At 37.3% G+C, this 11,036-nt stretch overlaps 1 pseudogene; it reads right to left on the bottom strand.

Moving 5' to 3' along the window:
• Window positions 1–9,365: 9,365 nt before the first annotated feature.
• LOC103725679 lies at window positions 9,366–10,159 on the bottom strand (annotated as a pseudogene).
• Between the last annotated feature and the right edge of the window lie 877 nt (window positions 10,160–11,036).

Raw genomic sequence — 11,036 nt, 5'->3', positions numbered from 1 at the left:
ATAGTATTTATTGGTCTACATGCTAGCAATCCCAGAACTTACTATAAATATAATAATGTAGGTAACTTTAACACATGCTCATAATTTGTCCTTCATAGAATGAGTGTGGGAGGTCAATTTGGAAATCTCCTGGTTATATAATGGCCCCTTCAGCCTATCATCTTGCAAGTATGGACTCAGTCACATGAGTTTATTTGGGAAATAAGTTCATAATGATTCAGAGTTGCTTTGGTTCACATTAGGCATGGCTCACATTTCCAGCCACATTTATATCATACATGCTGGCATTTAAACATACAAATAATAGAGCTCTGCTATTGTAAAGAGGAAGAAAATGAGCTTATATTATTTCATTTATGTCCCTGTTTGTGATCACTTGGAGATTTTGTTTGTGATTAAAATTTTTCCTGCAAAACAACTGAAACTTGCAGAGTAGATTCTGAATAAACAAGGACATGAGCGGAATTCCAAAAATAAAGGAAATGGTGCAGGTGATGCAAACAGTTTGACTTTTTTACAGTGTTAAACAGAATTACCATATGGAATAACAAGCCTATTTCTATACACACATATGTGTATATATATTCAAAAAATTCATACACTATGTCCATAGGATTATTAGTCACCACAGCCTGAAATTGTAAAAACAGTGAAAATGCGTAGGAACTGATAAAAGGATAAGCAATTACGGTATATCTATGCAAAAGGATAAACAAATATATATACAATGGAGTATAACTTGGCTGTAATGATATAATGAATTATTGATATTTGAATGCAGCCAATGACAAAAGAACACATATTTCATATTTTCATTTGTATAGAATGCTCAGAATATGTAAATTTATACTGACAGAAAGTAGATTAGTGGTTACCTAGGCATAATTGTTTGTGAAAAATAGGGAGTGACTACTAAAGAGAACTATGTTTTTTTCTTTTTTCTGCTTTTGAGAGATGAGAATGTTCTAAATTTTTTTGTTTTGTTGATTTTTTTGATGGTGGTTATTGTGTGAGACAGCCTCGAACCAGACAAAATCCCAGCATTGACATGGGAAAGAAAATAACCCTGTCCAAGGAACTGTTGGCAACCAATAGTTGCTTGGAGGAGCGTAAGTCAGTCTCATTTAATGATGAGACTCTTGGTAGGTTGACCAGGCTTGAGTGGATGAACATACACTGAAAGGCATTTAGGGACAGAAATCTGATATATATCAGAGGAGTACAGAAATTTAGTGGGGGATTAGTAAGGGTGGATACAGATATGAGGTACCAAAATATACTGTATGAAATTTGCAAGAGTGCAATTAAATTGGTTTCCTCATTGCCCAGGTAATTGCAGTGTGCAACCGGAGTTGGAAAGCCTTAGATAGCCTAACTCCCATGCTTGAAAAACATAAGAACTTCTACCAAGAAACGTGCTTCCTACTGAATGCAACCTTTCTTTCTCCGTATTAGGTGATAAAATATGTATGTGGGCAGAAGTACAGATTTTTTGAAGACTCAAGATGTTGAGGTTGTTTGACATAAAATGAAAATGTATAGGGTGAATTTTTTTCTGTCTCAAAAGTGAAGACAGGGCCTGGAGAGATGGCTCAGATGATTAAGTGCTTGCTTCTTAAGCATGAATACCTGAGTTCAATTTTAAGAACTCATGTAGAAAAAAAGTTGGCATGATGGTGCAATCTTGTAATCCCAGCCCTGGCTAGGCTGAGGTAGGGAGATTACTGGGGTTTGTTGGCCAGACAGCCTAGATTATTCAGTGAGTTTCAGGCCAATAAGACCCTATCTCAAAACAAACAAGCAAGAAAAGAAGCAAGCAAACAAGACAGCTGAGGAACAACAGCTCATGTTGTCCTCTAGTCTCTACCGTGCACATGAGCATAAGTACACATGCACAGAGTGAAGACTCATTAATTAATTGTTCTTAACATAAACATAAGTTGGCAAGACAACACGGACTTCATAGAACCAGAGAACCTAATAAGAAAAACTGGGGAGGGAGATTAAATACTGTTTCCATTTCTGATGCAAAGTATGGAAACAAAATTTGTTAAACCTAAAAAATGAATTACAATCTCAGCCCTAGCTTGTTCCATTAGAAGCAAGGTAACCATGAAGCAAAAGCAGGAATTGAAAAAACATACAGGAAGTTATCTTTTCCTTGTACTCGGGTTATTATTATTGATGGTGAAAGTGGTGTGGGTGGTTGGAGATAGACATTTTATTTGACTGTATCTACTTCATTAAATATATTATTCAAAATCTTATGCTCAAGATTTATTGACATTGTTCTCTATTTTGCTTTAAGTACTAGCTTTACTTATGGTTTTTAATTATTATGGACCAGGAGAAACTCACATTAAAAAATACACTTGGAAGTTCTACCGTAGTTTTCCTCAAGCTAAGGTATACACGTACAAGGGATGTTGTAAGCCAGAATGTTTAGCGACAGACATCATCTGTGTTTTGGTGGTTGCTTTCCATCATTTGGTGAAGCAAGTTAATTTACTAAGTCAGGGGTCAGGAAGAAATTAAATGCATAGTCCTTTGTAGTTTAGATTCACTGCTTTAAGTAAATCTCCAGAATATTAGAGGCATATGAATTTAAATCTGGAGTCATATGCCATCTAAGACCAAGTGCAAATCATTTTTGAATGATAACCTTTGGATATTATTCATGCTGCATTTGGGATAATCAAGAACAGATTGCTTTGAATATTTTGGTGCTCATTTTGATAGAAACATTTTAATTCTTTAGTAATTTGATGAAGATAATTTATTGATTTTGCAGGACTTTGCATTAAGGATATTGGGAACCTATTGCATTTGTCTACTGTCATGCTTTGGTCAAATTTTCACTATAGTCCTTCTGTATTGAACATATGTATCTTTGTTGGTAGGGCAACAGCAGAGGTGTCTTCTCTAAATCTCCCTTGAATCAGCTTTAAATTGCTTGCTTGTTAGGATGGAAGATGAAGGCAAGATAGAAATTGATAATAAGAGACGGTGGAAAGAAAAAGAGAAAATAAACAATAAAACACCAAATCTCAGCATTGAAAGAAATCTTAAAGTTCATACCACAAAATTCTTTACCCTGATCAGAAACAAACCTTACCACACAATGTCAAGTGATTATTTAATCCTTGCTTCAGTAATTCCATCAAAGTGGAATTACTTTCTCTGTGAAATACTTAAGCTTACTTTCTAATTACAATCTCTTCTCCATTTCTATAAAAAGACTGAAAGCTCTTTTTACAGTCATGGATGAAGAAATAGAGGTGATAAGTGATCAACTACAGTTCAATCCAGCTATTCAAGCATCTACAAAGAGACTATTTCTTTTACATAAGGAGGAGTCAACCAATACTCTGGATGGGGTTGAGCTGGCTAGTTTAGCTAGGCTCGCATGTGCACATGACAAGAGCTGATAATAAATTTGCAAAATAGTTTTCAGTCATCATGCTCCATGATGAAAACTTTTAACCTTCTAAGTGGGAAAGTTTTAGTTATGAGGTTACTCATAAGGTTTATCTATTTACTATAGGATGGATATTTACTTTTTGTATCAGATCTTGCTCCATTTTGTGGTAAGGAAACATAAAACTACAGATAAAATAATAGCCAAAATTTCATAATGTCAGGTTTTACAGTGACATCTGTGATATGTCACCATACTTGGAATCTGTTCTTAAAAGTTTCTAAAGTTTTATTAGTATATCATATTCCCAGACAAGTTTGAAGAGGATACCACTCAAAGTTAGTGTGTTTTGAATAACCATAGCTCTTCCAAATGGTGAGACGTTCTCTGTCCCAAACGTCCTTGGTTCTCTGATATAGCATCATTTTTTTAAGGTTTAGAGCTTGAGTGGTTAAATGTCCACTTTGACAAAGTCTACTGTGATTCCCAAGCTGAATCAGTTTGGTGTAGCTATAGGTGATATTTTAAAATATAATTATATTTTTACATTTGTTTATTTGAGATGGGGTTTCACTATGCATCACTGGCTGACCTAGAACTCTCTATGTAGAACAGGCTGGACTTGAATTCACAGACGTCTTCCTGCCTCTGTTTCATGAGTTCTGGGATTAAAGGTGTATACCACCATGCTCAGCTATTTATATTTTTAAAAGTCATAATTTCATTGAAACTACCTTGTCATATGTCATTATTCATTAAACTATCTTGCTGCATCCTGAATAACACTTTGTAATCATTCACATGAATTTTAATATATATATTTATATATATATTTGATATTTGAGACAATGTCTCATGTATCTGAGACTGACCATGAACTTATTACACAACTGAGGATGACTTTGAACTTCTGATCCTCCTCTCTACTTCTGAAAGTGCTGAGATTACAGATGTGGATCACAGTGTATGGTTTATGTGAACATGGGTATTGAATGTAGGGTTTCATATATGCGAGGCAAGCACGATACCAAATGAGCTTCATCCCAACCTCTAAAATAAAATTTAAATCTCATTTACTTATACATAGTTTTATGACATCAAATGTTTGGTTATTAGTGAGCAATAATAAAACAGAATTACACTATCCATCATTCTATATATGTTATTTTTGTTGTTTATTCTACCTGAATATGGAAAGGTTATTTGTTTGCAAAGGTTAAAATTGTTGTTTAGGGATTTTTATTGTTGTGACTGGATCCCACTATGTATGGTTGACTGTCCTGGAACTTACTATGTACGCCACACTGGCCACAGACTTGAGGTGATCCTCCTGCCTTTTCTTTCCTTGTTTAGTTTTGATTTGGTGCAATGGAGGATTTTAGCCTTTTCTGAGTTGCATTTAGAGATGTGGGCATCTGTTTCATAGCTTCTCATGAATTGTTTTCCTTACACTAGGTAATCCATACATAATAAGAATTTATTTCTCATAGTTCTATAGGCTAAGAAGTTCAAGATCAAGACCCTGACATTTTTGGTGTCTAGTATAGGCCTGTTACTCATGAGAAGAATTATCAAGGTGTCCTCACTTCACAGAAAGAATGTAAGAGCAATAAACCCTAATGTTATTCATTTCAGACTTTTTACAAGCTGTTAATATATTCATGAGTGCAGAACCCTCATGATATAGTCATTCCTCTAAATTCCAATCTCTGAACATCACCACAATGTGGATTAAGTTTCAACCTAAATTTAGTGGGGTCAAATTCAAAACAGAGCACAGCTTTTAGGGAATTTTCACACAAAGTTCTATGGGGTTATGACTTATAGAAGTACACAGAAAATGGGCAAGATTTATTCATAATTTGATTGAGCATGAAATACATCAGAGAAGGATATCTGCTTGTGGTTCTGAAAAACTATCAACAATGAATGTGTATGAAAGAAATGTTGCAGAATAGGAAAAAATTGAAGGACATTACAGGATGAGGTTGTGTAATCATAAGAGGGAGTAGTGGCATTTAAGTTTGAAAAGATAATTAGGTGCATTGATGATGTCAACTAAAACAGGAAAATTTATAGTTAATACTGTATGTGAATAGGAGTTAAGTATACTCCATGTCTTTGTTGAAATTTTACGAAGGGTAAATATTTTACCCAGCTGTCCCATTTTTTCTTTCTTTCTTTCTTTCTTTCTTTCTTTCTTTCTTTCTTTTTTTGTCTTTTATGAGACAGGGTCTCCCTGTTGCCTCAGCTAGCCTAGAACTCACTATGTAGACCAGGCTGGCCTTGAACTCACAGAAATCTGCCTGCATCTGCCTCCTGAGTGCTGGGATTGAAGGCATGTGCCACCATACCCAGCCAACATTCCTGTATTTCCAATCTTTTATGTGACATTTGAAATTTAAGGGGGACTTCATTTGAAAATGGACAATGGAAGATCTGAGTAAGTTTGTATGTGTGCATGCACATACACACACACACACACACACATACACATACACACACTGGATTTCCTACATTTATAGAAATCAACACAAATCAGTGAGAGTATGGAATGGAAACACTTCTGTATTTATACCATTTAAAAAGAAGATTCATGCTTTGTAATTTTTTTTGAAATTTACTGTAAAAATATATTTGGCAACAATGAATATTTGAAATTTTAAGTAATATAAATGGGGAAATGAAACCTGCTCCTAAGAAGTAATTACTTCCACCTCTGACACTCAGTGGCTACTTTTCTTCCAGGACAAATGATTGAATCACTTGGCTTTTAGCATTTACTTCAGAATCCAAGCACAGTTCAGTATGGAAAGCATATTTGACTCAATTTTCAGTTCACACAGAACCTTTTCTCTTTGACTGTTTATATAAGGCCTTTAGATCAAAGTGAGATCATTAATTTCAATATCATGTAACAGTGACAAATAGTCAAAGTTAAAGAAAATGTTTTCCTATGATTCACAAAATAAAAGCTGACATAAGTTTCAAAAATGAAAGAGATGGTGCAAAAATGTGGCTCTGCTTTTGGAACATCTGTTTCAGCTGCTGAATTAATCAATAACAAGCTGTGTTCTTCTGAGGAAATTTTTTTCTAAGATGAATGAATTTTACATTTGAGTTCAGAAATTTTTGCATTTGTAACTGTTAACTTATACATTCATTATAAATGATAACTAAAATATAAGCTGATTGTGACTTGAAATAAAGCTGGTATGCAGCAAAAATGAAGATTGTATTCTCAGTCAAGAGACATAACTTAGATTATATGATAGTCTTCTTTTAAAAATATTTTGCTATTTTTATTTTATATGTATGATTGTATTGTCTGTATGTATGCAAGTGCACCTGTGTTATGCAGTGCCCTTGGAGGAGGTCAGAGGAGGGTGTCAGATACCCTGCGACTGAAGTTGCAGATGGTTGTTAGCTGCGATGTAGGTGCTGGGATTCAAACCCCAGTCTTCCGCAAGAACAAGCAGCACTCTTAACCTCTGAGCCATCTTTCCAGCCCCAGATTATATGATATTCTTATATACAGTGAAAGTTTGAGTGAGAAAAATCAAACACGTGTTTCTCAGATGGCACATACAGGTTAGTGATAAAGCATTTATCTAGTACACACTGTCCAGTGGCTTTAATTCCTATACCACAAAACACAAAACAAATCTTAGTTATCATTGTGAATAGAAATGTCAAAAGAAATATATAATTATTGAAAATAATTTTGCTATAAAAATAATCATTACAGCATGAAAAGTAGATGTGTATATATCCTAGACATTTATACTGGATTTTCATGTCAATTTTTATTATTTTTTAGTTAATTGCTTTAAGTTGTTTTTATTTTAAATTGATACATATTTGTATACATTTAGGAGGTACAGTGTAATATTTCAATACATATATGTAATATATAATGATCAAATCAACACAATTAACATATCCACCACCTAAAGGAATTTATCATTTCTTTGTGTTAAGAATATTCAAAACCCTCCCTTCTACTTACCTTGAGATGTACAATACATTATTTCCCTACTATGTTACAGAACACTAGAACTTAGTCATACCCAATTGTAATTTTATAGATATGAGCCAACCTCTGTCTATCTGCCCTATGGTTTCCAACTTCTGCTAACCACAACACTGATCTCTGTTCTTCTAAGATTAATGTTTAGCTTTCACGTATAAGTAAGAACATGTGGTATTTATCACTGTGCTCTGGATTATTTGACTTTAAATAATATCTTCTAGGTTCATTCATGTGGCTACAAAATAACAGCATTTTATTCTTTTATTAATGAAAATTATATCTGTATGTATATATCTTATTCACTTAAGCCATTCCTTCACAAATGATACACATTCATTTCTTATCTTTGTTATTGTAACTAGTGCTGAGGTAAACCAGAGAGTGCATCTTTAGCATACTGACTTTGCTTCTTTTGGATATATTAGTGAGATTATTGGATTATATGGACTTTCTATTTTTAGTTTATTATAATAGCTATGACAATTTACATTTCTATTAACAGTGTGTAGTGTAGTGTGTAGATATTTTCTCACATCTTTACCAGCTCTAATTATTTTTTGGTTTTTTTTGAGGGGGAAGGGGTTCTTTTTCTTTTAGACTTCTGATCCTCCTGTCTCCACCTTCTACAGCTGGAATTATAGGTGTGCAGAAACATCAGTGGTTTATGAATTCCTGGGATTGAAACCTGCACTGTGCCAACTGAACTATGTCCTAAGTCCCATTTTTCTGATGATAGCTATTCTAAATAAAATGAGGTGAGGTCATATTGTGATTTTTATTTGTCTTTCCATGATAATTAGTGGTTTAGAATTTTTACCTATATGCCTGTCATTTGAGAAATGTCTATTTAACACATCAGCTCATTTGTTAATTGGAAATTTTTATTTTTATTTTGGGTTGTTTGAGTTCCTTGTATATTCTGGATTCAATCCCTTGTTCTGCATGTGTGAGTATGTGTCATGGGTTTGCATGTTTGGGTGCAGGTCCACATGTATGGAGTGTGAATGTATGGAGGTCAGAGAGCAATCTAATGTGTCATTCCTCAAAAGCTATCCACCTTGTTTTTGTTTTTTTTTAATGTCAAAAGGACGTTTTTATTGGTTTTGATTCACAAGGGTTTTTTAAAAAACATTATCTTCTGGGTTCAGGGACCCCTGGGAGGGTCACATGCAGCACTTGTAGGGTGGGGCCCAGGACAGATACAAGGGTTGGGGGAAACAGGAGAGCTTCGGAGGTTCCAAACCCACAGGGACTGTCTAGGCCTCAATTTCCCAGGATCTGTGAGTCTTAGGGAGACCAATGCAGCTCCTCAAATGCCTTAATATTCTAAGGCCTTGGGTGCATCTTGCGGCACTTATGCCCTCCACTTCTTTCCCTGGGAGTTAAAATAAAATAGACAGTTTTCTTTCTTTTTCCTTGAAACTGCCTGAAGTTTCTGCAGGTTCACAAACCACACAATAATGAGGAAGAGATGAAGAAACCGGAAACTATAAGGGCCAGACTCACCCTCCAAAACACACAAAGCTTTCCCCACAGCTTGCTGTGAAAGGCGCAGCCTGTCTCTCCCACAGGGACTCCCACCCCGGTCCCCTGTCTGGGTTAGCCCTGGGAAGGAAGCAAGGGATAATGAGAGAGTAAAAAGCCAGGTATGGATAACACAGACCTGTCGCCCAGACCTCAGGGAGCTGAGGCAGGAGGACTGCTGTGAGACTCAGACCACAGTGAGACCTAGTCTCAACAAACAAACAGCAACAACCACAACAAAACCACCAGAAAACCCAAATATCCCCACAGGACGCTGATATGGGGTGTGCTGGTACCTGTGATGCTCAGTACCCCGTAGTAGGCAGGGAACTTGGGGGTCTTTCCTGGGCCTTTGCCCCCTGGCAGAACATTATCTGCCTGGCCCTGCAGTCAGTACTTGGGGTCGTAGGTCTGCCGCCCCAGACGGAAGACCTGGCCACACGGGTTGACGCCCTGGCTTTAGCCCATCTGCAGCGACAGGGTGGAGCTTGTCTGTGCCCAGCCTCGTGTCATATTGTCATAGATGGGTCAGCCTGGCTGGTGCACTTGTTGGTCCTCATCTGTAGGCTGATGTTGCAGTGGTCCATGGGCAGCAGGATGTGGTTCTTGGGGTCATAAAGATGCCACCTGGTGCTGTAGGCCATCATGCCTGACTGACTGATGGGCACACCTGTTGGTCCCCATCTGCAGTCTGATGACGCACTGGCCGGTTTTCAGGGTGGCATTGTCAAAGTTCCTCTGCTGCTTCTCCGAGTATTTGACCCTGATGTCCACCCCGCTCTGCAGACTCTTGGTCTTGGACTTTCCCACTACAACCAGGCGAGCCACCAGCACCTGCATCATCCAGCTCTCGAATAGGTCGTTGGCCTCAAACAGATCCTCAGGGTTCATGCTGTAGGTCAGCGTGGTCTTGAAATGGACAGGTTTTCTAGCTGGTGCCAGTTCTGCTGGGATTGGTTGATCTTGGGGTCAGAGCCCGGCTGCAACTTGGTCATCAATGTGCAAAGGATGATCCTGTCTTTCAAACCCTTCTGGAAGTCAGGCCAGATGGAGAGGCCCGTGAGCCCCTCAATCCAGTTGCAGAGTTCGGCTTCTTTCTGGGGGTCATATTTACACAGGAGCCAGTTCTTCACCTCGGCCAAGAGCCCATAGGATGAGCCCTTGTTAAACTGTGTGGAGCTCATCATGTAGGACCTACAGGCAGTATGGGACAGGGACCAGCTGTCTTTGTTTTTATAAAGACAGGGTCTCTCACTGGCCTGGAGTTCACCAAATAGGCTAGGCTGACTGGCCAGCAAACCCCAGGAATCTCCCTGTTTCTGTCTCTCCAGTGCTGAGATTACAATCATGCATCACCACATCCAGCTTTTTTAGATGGGTGCTGGGGATCAAACTCATGTCCCTCATGTGTACATAGAACACACTTTACCAGCTAGATGAACTGTCTTTCCATCCCCATTAATCACTTTTTGGATGAAGAGTTGCAGATACTTTTTCACATTCTTCACGTGGTCTTTCCATTATGCTTATTGTTTACTTTGCTGTTCAGAAACAAGTTTGATAATCCTCCCATTTGTTTATTTTTGCCTTTGTTGCCTGGACTTTTATCATATGCCCCCCATATCTTTACACAGAGTAATTCCTTGAAGAAATTCCCCTATGTTTTCTCCTGGTACTTGCATAGTTTCTGGTCTTAGAGTAAAGTCTAATCCATTTTGCACTGATTTTTATATGGAGGTCTAGTCCAAGCGTGCATGCAAATATTCAGTTCCCAGCTCCCTCGTTGAGGAGAATGGACCCTTTTCTAATGTATATTCTTGATACTTTCATTGGAAATTCGTTGGTTAAAAATACCTGAATTTATTTCTCGGTTCCCTATTCTGTTCCAAAGACCTTCACGTCGATTTATAATAGTACTGTGCTGCTTTTTTTTCACTATTGGTTTGTAGTATAATTATTTTTGAGACAACACCTCACTCTGTAGGTCAAGTTGGCCTGGAGTTCACTATGCAGCTCAGGCTGTTGTGGGACTCAATAAAGTCCTACAGCCTTAGCCTCCTG

This window comes from Nannospalax galili, unplaced genomic scaffold (assembly GCF_000622305.1).
Source record: "Nannospalax galili isolate Female #2095 unplaced genomic scaffold, S.galili_v1.0 scaffold10, whole genome shotgun sequence".
Taxonomy (NCBI): domain Eukaryota; kingdom Metazoa; phylum Chordata; class Mammalia; order Rodentia; family Spalacidae; genus Nannospalax; species Nannospalax galili.
The sequence above is the reverse complement of the archived record's forward strand: the minus strand, read 5'-3'. Positions and strand labels throughout refer to the sequence as shown.